We start from the raw sequence: 14,643 nt of genomic DNA on the forward strand, positions 1-14,643 counted from the left end.
GCTGTGGTGCTGGCTTCAATGGAGTAGATGAGGAGCATCAGGCCAATGTTGATACTGTGTATGATCTGAAACAAGGCGCTACAAATAGTGGTGTCCACTTGCCTCATTTGGAAATCAACTTTGTTCGATTTGTCCCGTCTCGTGATCGCCACATTTCACGCCTGTCAGAAAGACTTCAGCCCAGGCGCTGGCTTGACAGATTGACTCGAGGTTTGACTCCCAGAACAACTCCTGGTCTTATGCTACCACGAGCGCTGCGATGTCACGTCAGCCTCCCTACCACACAGCCACAAAGGCTTAGAGTCCAGAGGGCGTCGCTTTTGGGCTTCAGAGCTGAGTGTGACGCGGAAAGCGGAGTCTCCTCGTTCATCTCCAGCCCGGCTCTGGGTGTGACCGCGAGACAGACAGACAGCTCTTTCCAGGCTCCTCAGAGAGACCGACTGGCTGTCAGTCAGGTCCCCAGTTAATTACTGCCCGGGTGTGAGACTGTGTCAGGAACTCTGACCCGGGGGCATGCCCTTCATTCCTCTCCCAGGAGCCCACTGGGGTCCACCCAGCCTGGACCGTTCTGACAGGGAGGCCGCCTGCCTACCCCCGTAGCCACCCGACAGAGCCGGCTGACCGGCCCACCTCTGTGTGCACACTGGAATGATGAGTAAGAGGACAATGAAAGAGAACACACCACGCAGCATGTGGTCTGGTGTGGGAGAGTTAACGCTAACCATGTGGCTGCGTGGGGCTTGAATGTCTCATCGTGTGAGCAGCAGCATGCGTGTGTGCGTGTGCGCGCGCGTGAGCCATCATACTCATTCAGTTTATTTTTCTGTTTCATCCATTTCATCCTATTTGCATAAATCTGCATTTTTGAGGGACGGGAACGAGCCACGTGACCAAACATGTCGGTCGACACCTGTCATGAATGTGTTACCGGGTGACAAATTAAACTGGATTTGGTGCGTTTGTGTGTGATCTGGGTTTTTTGGGGGTGTGTGGGAGTTTGTTACCTAGGTTTGTGCGCGCGTGTGCACGCCCGCGTGTCCTCTGAGTGTGTGTTTGTGCTTGACTGTGTGTGAGGAGCCTGTCTCAGAGGACAGTGACGGATGGAGACGACGAGGAGCAGGACCCCCAGGACCTCAACTAATCCAGGACACACACAATGGCCCTGTGACATGTTTCATCAGCTTGTTAAGGCTGTCTGCCCCAGTCAACCACTGGTCTCACCAGGTCTCCTGGCTCCACTCGCCAAACACCGCTGGGAATCGGCTGTTCACTTGCATTACTGTATGCCAACTGTAGAGACTGACTCTAAAATGCTTCACTGAGTATGAACACCTGACAGTTTGGTTTTGACATTTAACGTACAGGCCTAGTACATATAATATATACTACATTGTCAAATTAGGAGGTACTTTTTCGTTTAACATGATACACATCTAGGTAGCTTTGATTTTTCTAAATGAACTTTACGGAGTGTGACCCTCCTCCTGGATTGTTTTTGTTGCTTAATTGACAGGGAGAGATGTGAGAGGTGTTACCACAGAGTCTTGTAAGCGTGATAAGATGTTTCTTGAGCCAAGATGTTTGTTTCAGTGGCCAGTCCAACAGAACTGTACCACTGACCACAATTATAAAAGCCATGTTCAAATTGACGTCAATAAATGTAGTTGTTTCCATCAGGGATCACATCTTCATGTCAAAATAGACCGCACATATTACTCCTTCAGCACAGCGACTACAAATGATCTATAGTGATAGGCCCCTCTTATCAAATCTGAACACCAAGCGCAGCCCTTACAATTTCCAGGACAGAAATAAACCCAATTTCATTGACCAATACCTACATGTGTCTCTGTTCATAAAAAACAAAGAAAGGGTTGGATAAATAAATCAGGAGAAATGGAAGAATGAAAATTAAAATGCCATCACCTTGTGTAAAATGAAAGATAGAGAATTAAAGGAATAGCTTTCAGAAACATATTGGGTTAGGGCCACCTAAATCGAATCACTTAGGATTTGCCTCCACACAGCAAATTTGATTTTGAGCAATAACCCGTCGATTAGGAGCTCTGCTGGGCAGGTCTGAATAGCTTCTCTGGTCCTGGGTGACGTTGCTCTGGTGGTGCTGGTATTAGATTAAGCCCGATGCAACAGAGACCCATAGGTGGGGGGGAATACAGAGCAGGCTAGGTGGGGGTCCAGGATGAACTCAACCGACCCAGGTGTTCACACAAATAAACAAACCAAATCTTCAGATGTAACTATGTGTCAGTTTCTGCTGATGCACAACGACGTGGGTGAATTACTAAAAGCAATGTGTTTCATTTGCAAGGCTCTGTGCAGTACTCCACCTAATCAAGTACCTTCACATTTCCAATAATAATACAGTCACAGAAAATCCAGGACAGTCATGTGAGCAAGCGGTAAACAAGCCAACAGAGACAATTCATCAGCCAATCTCCTTAGAGTTTGTGGCAGCTGACATTGGGGTACATAGCCATCCTCATGCATGGTTTGTTTCTACGCATTCTTCCTCTTGTCCTTCTTTGTTTTCTTCTTATTCTCGCCAATCTCCTTTCATACGCGTAGACGTCGTAGCTCGGCCGCGGAGTCGGAGCCAAGGAAGTGTCAGCGTCACATGATCTCGACTCACCCTGTGACCCCACTCACCTCAGATTACCTCCACCCCACTGGTGAACCTGGACGGCCGCAGCCCTCTCTGATTTCTCCTGACAAATTGTCTTATCAGACAGCAGCCGATTGGGCGAATAAAAACATGACCTTTTCCCGGGCTCGCTGACCCCCCCCCCCCCCCCCCCCTCCCCTGCCCAGCAGCCATCTTTGAGTACACTGATGACAGAGATAAGGAGGATCGGCGCAGCCACTGAACTGGCAAACAAGGACCATTAGAGGATATTTTATGCATCCTACTGGGGCTGGGGGCTGCTGGGTGGCGCTGGACTAGGGGGGGTTGTGGGGAGTACTTTGGGTAGATGCGGTGGCAGTAGTGATGTGGGGACAGCGGGGTGGGAGCGGAGGATAGAGCACAGGGATGGCTAACCTTTCAGATTAGCAGCCTCATTGTCCGGCATTAAAAGCAGGCAGCCATTGTACTGGAAAGGTCTTTTAGTGAAGGGTGATGTCGGAGGAGGAATAGGGGCCTGGATCCCAGCGATCACAAAGCCGTAGGAAAGACGCGTAAACGTAGTCAGAATCTGACGTTTAGCCAACGTCCAGATTTATGGCCGAATGGACGTTTTTACTTCATCTCATATGGCACTGAAAAAGACGTAACTTATGGAGGTAGAAAAGAGGACTTTGTTGGACATGGAAAAGACAACTTTATCAGATGTTGACATCCAGATTTTAGGTATTTCGTGGCCCTAAAAATACATAGTTCTTGGATGCAGAAAAGAGGACTTGGGGGTGTGTGTCGGAATTGGAGTAAAGGTCCAGATTTAGAACAGAAGGAAAATATACATTTTACAGACATAGAACTAATGTCCAGATTACTCAGGTAGTGATAGTTCCAGCCCTTATTACGCAACCACCAAACCCTTATTACCTAGGTAACCTTAAAAAAGTGATATACTGGTCACTAATATTTTGAAAGATAAGCGGTTTACTGTCCCACAGCAATTTTTATAGTAATGCATTTTCTGTGTTAGAAACATTTTTGGTGTCATTATGACAATGAATATCCTGGCAGGTAAAAAATTTAAGTGGGAGATAGAATTTATACCGACATTTCACAGTGGATGGTAGACAAAGGTAAGTGAATAAGACAGGCGATATGTTTTTACTATTCTTCGTCCATTATGATTCTACTATTATTCGTCCCATTTCTCCGTCAGCAAGTACAAACTGTCAAGGCCGGTCAAGACCTCCTACATGTGGAACAATCATGGATGTTAGTTTCTTGCACCAGATCAATGCTGAATGGAACCTGCTAAATATGGACCAATTATGGACATCTATAGTTTAGGCCTGATTAAGGCTGGTCCAGACACGCAGTCATGGGTGCCTTTTTCTTGGGCTAGATCAAAACTGGTCCACATGGACTGAATATAGGCCAGGAGAGGATGTCCTTAGTTTGGCCCAAATCAATACCGTTTTGGACCAAATCAAGGCCTGTCTAGAAAGACCAAATACGGACCAATCACAGACTTCAATTTCTGGGCCCGATCAAGGTTGTTCAGGACAGACACATTATGTACCAATCACATCGTCTTATTCTGGGCCAAATAAGGCCAGGCCCGACTGGTCCTGGAACGGACGCCAATGGACGTCTGTGGTCAGTCGGTGCTCACTGGGAGTTGACTCCTCCTTTTGGGCTCACGCTCTGCTGGTCCAGGAGGAGCCAGGGACAGGCCAGCGACACAGTAGGGGCTTTGTGGTGACTTATCGGGAGTGACGGCCAGGTCCGGGGAAGGGAGGAGGGCGGGCGCGGGGTGGGAGGTGAGGGGTGAATGAGAATGAGGAGAGGGGTGCGAAGGGGAGGCCTCGGTAAGTTTGCCCCGGACAAGCAGGAGAAGAAGCAGAATGCTCCCTGAGATCACATTCCAATCCTGAGTGCACCGTCATGAAACTGAGAGAAGGAGAAGGAGGGAGGGAGAGGGAGGAAGGAGACGTGATGGAGAAAGAGAACGAGGGAGACGGAGAAGGTCAAGAGGAGATACACAATATGGGTTGGGGGAAAGTGTGGGGGGGGTCGGTTACACAAGAGCACTCCTGTCATGTCTGTCAAGGCTTTGTTCTATCGGAGAGGAACAGTGATAATAGGTTGAATGTGTCTATGCTACTTCCTCTCTATGGTCTGTGGGCCAGACAGGATCACACCCAGAGTCATGGACAATATCACGGAGCTGTCACGTCCAGCGCAGCGATGCTGTAATCCAGTCAGGCAGGGACTTTTGTGTGACTCAGCTCCAGGACTTGATTTGATTGCTGGTTGGGAGATCATTTCTGGGACTTTTGTGATCAACATTTTTTTTTTTAAAACCTCACATTTTGGCCTGGATTTGAAATATGTCATTTGTATGTGCATAATCAATGAGTAGAATCATCATCATGCTTCAGCATCATACTTCATTTTGATGGGACCTGACACAGCATACATTTTCCAGAACTGCTCCACTATCATGAGCAATAGTAAAAAATATACATTTATAAGACTACAAAATGAACTACAGAATTTTGCTGCTTAACTACTTTTCATCTATATTTTTGGATGTTTATTAGTTATTTTGCCCAAGAACAATTCTGGGGAAGTTAAGAGGAAAACATTATTTACAAACTTCTTAACAATTACTGTAAAAGTTACAGATCACATCAATCAGATCAACTGACCGGTAACCAAAATACTAGTAGATAAAATCCCAGAACGGACAAGGTGAAAAATCTGTTAATCCATCCTTGGCAATTTACGGTAACTGCTCACTGCACCTCCACCCCGAGTTGGAGATCTGTTAAATGTGGAAGCAAATCTCAATTGGATTGTCTGAACAAACTGACAAATATCCCCTTCCCTGAAGTGGGGGAATGTGTGCTTTTCTATACTTGGTAAATGGTAAAGATAATAAAAATATTGTTAAATATGTACAATCATTTTAAGTGTTGCATGCCATGTAGGATAATCTACCAGGAAAAGCTGTCTTACTGTGACGTTTGTTCAGATTGGTCATTGGGTGAGTTGGGTGACTGCACAACCTGCTCTCAAATGAACTGGGTATTCCTGTCAATACCCAGATCAGTAAATTTGTGCTTCCTTTTGTAGGGCTTTCCGCACTGTTGGAACAGTATGCGGCCACTGGGATTAAACTCTTTTCATTTATGGTATTATCTAGTTCAAAAAAAGAACAATTAAATCTGACCACATTTATTTATACTAATAATGTAATAAATTACAGTTCCATGTTTTTTCTTTACTTCCAAACCCAGTGGCCCTGTCTGTGACTGTCGGTGTCCATCGGTCTGGACATTGCAACAGACATCAGAAGGCTGTTTCTTCAGGTCGTTCACTTGGTACAATGCAAATAGTAAATATATTTAGTAAAAAGCTACTATCTGGAGCAACTTTACAGTGCATTCCTCTGCAGGCCCCTCCACAACTGTTGGTGCCCTGAGTGAAGATGAGCAAAAATATACCAAAAAAATGCCATTGTTGTTTATTAAGTACATATTCTACAAATCTAACATTTTATTCAGTTTTCTTGAAACCGCATGTGTCACTATTGGTGGGACCCCAAGAAATTGGGACCCCAAATGAAATCAAAGTACCACTGTAGACCTTTTCCGAGTTCGTCTGAGTCACTAGAAATGTTTGAGTCTGGTCCTACATGATCCCCTTCATATTAAAGTATTCGGATGTTATCAGGTCAGTAAGTTTGTATCCAGTCCCACTAACAGACAGGAAGACAGGCAAACATACAGACGGACGGACAGCGGGTGGACCTCTCCATGGCAACTAGCCCATGCCTGGGCTTGACGATGGACTTCCAGTGGCCTGCTGGGTCCATGCTGATCGGGGTCATGTCAGACATCAGCCCCTGCGGTGTCAGACCCCCTCTCCCACATATCCTCTGCCGCTGCCCGTTGATGCTGTCACCACCACCCCGCCGGCTCATCCCAACGCAGACACAAGCCCACCAGCCCTCGTCGGTAGGGGGTCGCTCCCATCTTCATATTCCCAACTCATCCGATTCCCAGTCTTTGCTGTCCGTGTAGCGAAGGGGCCAAAGTTTTTTCCCCCCCAGTCTGTATTTCTGTGTCCGGGGCCAACATTATTGCCCCCAGTTACATATCAATTAAAATAGAAGAAGCTCCTCTTATTTAACTCTCTTCAGGCTCTTTCGCCTGACTACTCTTTAGGCTGGGTTGAAAGTACACACTCTCAGAAGAAAACTTTCCCGGAGGATCTTTGAGGGGTCTTAACCTTTGCGGGAACCATGAAACGTTCTCTGAAGGACCTTTTGAAATGGTTCTTCAGGGGGCTCCTTTTTAACAGCTCCTCTTAGAGAAGAAATTCCGCCACCATTTAGTTAATGAGAGGGTAGTTCTTCAAATGTTTTTATATGGAACCACAAGTTATTTGAAAAACACTTAAAGGGGTTATTTGAAAGAAATATATACAGAATACATACAAAAAAAAACCTACAGAAATCTTTGGCTGAACTATCATCTGTGGCAGTGAGCGTTTCGCTGTCGGACATAGTGTAGTTTGTTACTGTTGAGATTGTCGTCTTGGGGGGAGGCATGCACACGAATGACTGGAGGGGAAGAATGCAGACAAATGCAGAGGTATTTAAGTTCTATACTAACCATTTCTATACAAAGAAGACAAAGCTATTATATTATGTCATACTGTATAAGTCAAGCGAGGGGATCGGTCATTCTGTCTCCATGGAGTGTCTTGGGTGCTCAGCACCACTCTGACTATCTGGGGAATTTTCTCCCGCTGTTTGTCTTCCAGTGAGAAACATGGATGAATGATGACTTAACCAAACTGACGTCCCAGACTTAAGCTGGAAATGTGGCGCAGATGTGTTAAGTTAGAGAAATGCTCTTTCCAGAAACACAGACATAAACTGAAGTATACTGTTGTTTCAACTGCTGGGAACCACAACTAGCGTGTGACAGACAGACAATTGTTTCAGTTTGATTTGTGAATGATTTTCATAAATACAGCAAATAGTTGGGATAGATGAGTGAGCTAACGGCCCATTAAAGACCAAACACAATCGGCAGTTTTTTTGGGTTTTTTTACGCCCAGTAATATTTTGGGTGCGTGTAAATGTATGTAATGAATTAAGGCGGTTCTGATTCTGCTGATTGAACATTCACATAGAGACACACATTTCTGCCTAATGACACCAATGCCCAAATGAACAATCGGGGACATTTTCTTCCATGTATCAACAGGATGTGTGTGTGTGTGTGTGTGTATGTGTGTGCATACATTTGATATACAGTTAGTAGGGGAATAAGGTGTCTCCCCGAAAAGCCCACACTTTACTTCCACCCCCACCGCCTCTCAGCCCTCCCACCCCCCTCCCTCCTGGGAATTCCCATAGTATATTAGCAGCAGTGCGACAACAAAGAGAAGACACGTTGAGGACCGTCACATTCTCTTCCCACACTGCCTTTACCCTGGAGATGGGTTGGTTTTCTTCTCCCCTTCGCTGGCTGCCCCAGTGGCCCGGTAGTCCTCAGCGCCCCCCTTCGCTCCGTTCACTCCCACCCCACCGTTTTAATTAAAGTCTGCAGGCAGCGCCACCCCGGACCCGGGCCCTGCCGGGGAACAACCCTTACCCAGCCATGGAGGAGGACGGGAAGCCCGCTTTCTTTAGCCGCGTCTCCTGGCTATGAAATGAGAGAGGTGGAGACTGACTTTAGGGTTCTGGTGAAGCGTTGGGTTTTTGACACACTGCCACATGAATTTATCGCACAGAGAGCATACTAACTGTAGCAGTTTCAACTATGAAATATTAATTAGGAGAGCCGGGGCAGGATGGGCCAAACCAGAAAAAGGTAATGTTTTTCATTTGACTGAAACCTTATCATCTGTCATTCAGTCTAAGCCCTTATAAAGGGCTTATGACAAAATCAAGTTTGAATGTTCGGACGGTCGGTCCAGCAGAATGAAAGTGATGAGGGGACGACTTATCCAACAGTGCATAGGTATGTTCACTCACAACACTGAATACAAAACAGTTGATGCAGATTGTCTACTGACACGTCCCATTACCATAATCCGTTCCATGATCATTCCCATGAATATCAGTCTGAAGCAATGGTTCAGAAGGAGGCCGATGGGGTGATGTGCATTCTCCGAAGAGGGGTGGGTCAAATCGTAGACGTGTTGCCATGGCGATAAGGTGCTCCCCGCCGCCGTCGGGTCTCGGCCAAGTTGGGTGTCATGGCGACTGGATAGTGACAGACACACAGTCCACGGGGACACATTGACAGTCCACAGGGACACATCAGGTCAACCTTGAACACTGGTCTCCCAGAGGGATCCGCAATCTCCATGTGTATACCATCTACAGATGGGGTCTTATTATGTATACACGGTCAGTCATCCAAACACTCTTCGCCAAACCCCTGTATTCATCCCGATCTTCATCAGCCACCTTCGTTCTATCGGCCTCTGGCTGCTCTTACGTCTGGCCGGCACCTCTGTCTGTCCCTACCGCAAAAGCACTGGTGCTAAGGGGAAGGATGAAGGATGCATACCTGCTAGCTCACAGACGTGTCCGCTGCTAGCTCCTCTATCTGTTGTCTGAGGTGACGGCGGGAGTGTTTGCATTCATCTCTCCTTAAAGAGCCAGACGAGAGTCCGGTGACTTTAAAGTAAAAGTTGTCAGTACACAGAGACGGTGTGTGCGTCGAGTAGTTCATGTGTGAGTCGAGACTGCAGAGAACTTGACCAGGAGCCATGGTTTGGTGTCCCGCTGTGCAGGGTCAAGGCCCTGATCGCGCTCCATGTCAGCTCGCCCATTGTCTTCGTGGCAGAAGTGTAAGTTATAGGGTCGCCATAGCGATGGTGAGAGGAGGCGGGGAGGCGGCAGAACGGCGCTCCAGTGCCGAGAGAAGCCAGGACACTGTACACACTGTAATGCATTCAGGTCTATTGTTGGCTACATGGGTAAATACAGTTAAAAGACTTTCACAGCGACCAGAGCAGGTTATCATTTATTTGCATCTGTAGAACCTGTTCTAATGCATGCTATGAACCTGGTGTGATTTTGTGGCAGACTTATATTACAAAGCAATGCAAATATATTTACTTTTTAACCCCGATGTTTGTGGGTGAGCAGCATTTCTACCTGACACAAATTTAAAAGAGTTTCAAGGTTCAAGTAATGTCAACATAATTCAAGGGATACACAGACTGAAAATACTGTATGTGTATTGTGATAGTTTCTGCTCTACAGTCAAACGTGTTATACAAGTTTTATGATAATTTTTGTTCTAGGGTGAAATATTCACTCAATTGAAAAAAATATTTGCACAGGTGAATAATTTTTTTTTCTTCTTCATGCTGTATCAGAGGCTCATACTACACAAGTGAATGACCCAAACCACAGGACTATGCCGAGCCACAAAACACCCAATTTCAACATACTGTCAGTGTTTTGTAACCAACTAGTGTATGGAAGAAATATTATTTCTAGATGTTGATCTGGGTCTTTTGGGTCAGTATTTTGGCAACTTTCACACAAATGTTTAGCACTGTTTATGCTGAGTTTCTGTGAGTAGTTTTAATGATATTACAAAGAGTTTTAACCTATTGATAAAAAATCCATATAATGAACCTGGTGACCTGCCCCTATTAAGCCCCATGCCCTTTGCCAGGCACGTCTTCTAGCCCGTCTACTCCATAGTGCCCTTTTTGGTGGTCACGATGCCCTCATTCTGTCGAGCCAAGGCACATAGACTGACTGGCACACGTCTGTCTGACATGTATTGGCAAGCATTTGGGCAGTTGTTGCCTGACATCCGTTCCTCTTGAAGCATGAATCTGAGGAGGACCTTTCTTTCATGCCCAATGAAAGGAATGAGCACGGCTCTGCCCTCAGCCCCTATCAAGCTTTAGCCCTCAGCCGTAGCCTCTATCAATCTCTAGTCCCTATTAAGACCCAGACAGTCCAGTCCCTATTAAGCTTCAGCCCTCAGCCCCTATCAATCCCCAGTCCCTATTAAGCCACAGCCCTCAGCCGCAGCCCCTATCAAGAACCAGTCTCTGTTAAGCCCTAGCCCTCAGCCCCAGCCCCTATCAAGCTTACCGCTCAGCCCTAGCCTCTATCAATCCCCATCCCCTATTAAGCCCCACCCCTCAGCACCAGCCACTATCAAGCTTCAGCCCTCAGCCCTAGCCTCTATCAATCCCCAGTCCCAATTAAGCCCCAGCCCAAGCCCCTATCAAGCACCAGCCCTTAGCACTTATCAAGCGCCAGCCCCTATCCAAGTTTCAGCCCTCAGCTCCATCCCCAATCCAGCCCTCAGCCCAACCACCAGCCAATGTACAGCCCTCAACCCCATCTTTAGGAAATAGTATTTGTATGTGTTGCCCCCCTGTGGCCACTACGGGTATTAGGGTGGAGGAAACGGCAGCTGTTATTATATTGTGTCATCTAGTGGTCATCATGATTTTATTTAATTTATTATTCATCTTTTTGAGGGAGATTGAGGTCCCTTTTGTAAAAAAGACATACAAATACACAGTTTATGAAATATGTGCACATACAACTTAGAAAATAGAAAATGTACAAAATACAACAGACAATATACACTCACCTAAAGGATTATTAGGAACACCATACTAATACTGTGTTTGACCCCCTTTCGCCTTCAGAACTGCCTTAATTCTACGTGGCATTGATTCAACAAGTTGCTGAAAGCATTCCTTTAGAAATGTTGGCCCATATTGATAGGATAGCATCTTGCAGTTGATGGAGATTTGTGGGATGCACATCCAAGGCACGAAGCTCCCGTTCCACCACATCCCAAAGTTGCTCTATTGGGTTGAGATCTGGTGACTGTGGGGGCCATTTCAGTACAGTGAACTCATTGTTATGTTCAAGAAACCAATTTGAAATGATTCCAGCTTTGTGACATGGTGCATTATCCTGCTGGAAGTAGCCATCAGAGGATGGGTACATGGTGGTCATAAAGGGATGGACATGATCAGAAACAATGCTCAGGTAGGCCGTGGCATTTAGACCATGCCCAATTGGCACTAAGGGGCCTAAAGTGTGCCAAGAAAACATCCCACACACCATTACACCACCAGCCTGCACAGTGGTAACAAGGCATGATGGATCCATGTTCTCATTCTGTTTACGCCAAATTCTGACTCTACCATCTGAATGTCTCAACAGAAATCGAGACTCATCAGACCAGGCAACATTCTTCCAGTCTTCAACTGTCCAATTTTGGTGAGCTTGTGCAAATTGTAGCCTCTTTTTCCTATTTGTAGTGGAGATGAGTGGTACCCGGTGGTGTCTTCTGCTGTTGTAGCCCATCCGCCTCAAGGTTGTGCGTGTTGTGGCTTCACAAATGCTTTGCTGCATACCCCAGTTTCGCCCACAGGACTGCCGCATACTGGATGTTTTTCCCTTTTCACACCATTCTTTGTAAACCCTAGAAATGGTTGTGCGTGAAAATTCCAGTAACTGAGCAGATTGTGAAATACTCAGACCAGCCCGTCTGGCACCAACAACCATGCCACGCTCAAAATTGCTTAAATCACCTTTCTTTCCCATTCTGACATTCAGTTTGGAGTTCAGGAGATTGTCTTGACCAGGACCACACCACTAAATGCATTGAAGCAACTGCCATGTGATTGGTTGATTAGATAATTGCATTAATGAGAAATTGAACAGGTGTTCCTAATAATCCTTTAGGTGAGTGTACATCACAGTATATAAACCTCACATAAACCTCTAATCATAAGGTCAACTTTAAGAAATGGGCTGCAAAGATAATTTAATAATGGATCTAATTTTATAAACGTATCTACTAAAAATATATCACACTGCATATAATATTCCAAACATTTACCTACTGTTACGGATCCAATCTAAAAACAAAATTAGCAAATATTGAAATATACCCAGTGGAGTATCATAATTCTAGAAAAAAGTTAGACAGTTTCAAATGAAACAAAACATTCACACAAAATGACTGGCTGTTGCCTAAAATTTCTCTTACAACTTTAATAACCGCATGGTAAAGCTACCTCTGTAGAGCACACAATATCAACACATTATTTTTTTTTTATTTATACTTTTTTTATTGCAGAAATACAATAACATATACTAACAGAAAGGGGGGGGTACAGCAAAATACAGACTACACAACAACCATACAGAAAGCACATACACTATATAGCCAAAAATACAGTGGATATAAAAAGTATACACACCCCTGTTAAAATGCCATGTTCTTGTGATGTAAAAGAATGAGACAAAAATAAATAATGTCAGAACTTTTTCCACCTTTAATGTGACCTATAACGTGAACAATTAAATTGAAAAACAAACTGAAATCTTTGAGGGGGAATAATACTTTGTTGAAGCACCTTTTGATTTTATTACAGCACTCAGTCTTTTTGGGTAGGAGTCTTTTAGCATGGCACGTCTTGATGTGGCAATATTTGCCCACTCTTCTTTGTAAAAGCGCTAAAAATATGTCAGATTGCGAGGACATCTCATGTGCACATCCCACTTTAGATCACCCCACAGATGTTCAATTGGATTCAGGTCTGGGCTCTGGCAGGGCCATTCCAAAGCTTTTATCTTCTTCTGGTGAAGCCATGCTTTTGTGGATCCTCTTCATCTTCAGCTTTCTAACACACGCCTGAAGGTTTTGTGAGAAAATGGCTGGTATTTGTCCACCCTGACTAAGGCCCCAGTTCCAGCTGAAGAAAAACAGCCCCAAACATGATGCTGCCACCACCATGGTACACTGTGGGTATGGTGTTCTTTGGGTGATATGCAGTGTTGTTTTTGCACCAAACATAACTTTTGGAATTATGGCCAGAAAGTTCAACCTTGGTTTCATCAGACCATAACACATTTTCCCACGTGCTTTTGGGGGACTAGATGTTTGTTTTTGCAAACTTCAGCCAGGCTTGGATGTTTTTCTTTGCAAGAAAAGGCTTCCGTCTTGCCACCCTACCCCATACCCCATTCATATGAAGAACACGCAAGATTTTTGTCACATGTAGCACACAGCCAGTACTTGGCAGAAATTCCTGCAATTCTTTTAATGTTGCTGTAGGCCTCATGGAAGCCTCCCTGACAAGTTTTATTCTTGTCTTTTCATCAATTTTGGAGGGACGTCCAGTTCTTGGTAAAGACTCTGTTGTGCCATATCTTCTCCACTTGATGATGACTGTCTTCACTGTGTTCCATGGTATATCTAATGCTTTGGAATTTATTTTGTACCCTTCTCCCAACTGATATCTTTCAACAAGGAGATCCCTCTGATGCTTTGGAAGTTCTCTGCGGACCATGGCTTTTGCTCTGAGATGCAACTAAGAAAATGTCAGGAAAATCCTACTAGAACAGCTGAACTTTATTTGTGATTAATCAGAGTCACTTTAAATGATGGCAGGTGTTCAATTACTTCTATTTAACATAAGTTTGAATATGACTGGTTAATTCTGAACACAGCCAGATCCCCAATTATAAGAGGGTGTGCACACTCATGCAACCAAGTTATTGTAAGGTTTTTATTTTTCCCCCTCAAAGATTTCAGTTTGTTTTTCAATTGAATTGTTCACACTATAGGTCACATTAAAAGTGGAAATTGTTCTGATTTATCTTTGTCTCATTCTATTACATCACAAAACCTGGCATTTTTACATGGGTGTATAGACTTTTTATATCCACTGTATGTGGACACCTCTACTAATTATTGAGTTCAGGTGTTTCAGCAACACCCATTGCTCACAGGTGCATAAAATCCAGGACACTGCCATGAAATCTTTATAGACAAACACTGACAGTACAACGGGTCAACATCAGCACAAGATCAGTGACGTCATGAAGTGGGTTTCCATGGCTGAGCAGCTGTACATAAGCCTCACATCAACATGTGCAATGCCAAGCATCAGTTGGAGTGGTGTAAAGCATGCCA

This window comes from Esox lucius, chromosome 13, assembly GCF_011004845.1.
Source record: "Esox lucius isolate fEsoLuc1 chromosome 13, fEsoLuc1.pri, whole genome shotgun sequence".
NCBI lineage: Eukaryota > Metazoa > Chordata > Actinopteri > Esociformes > Esocidae > Esox > Esox lucius.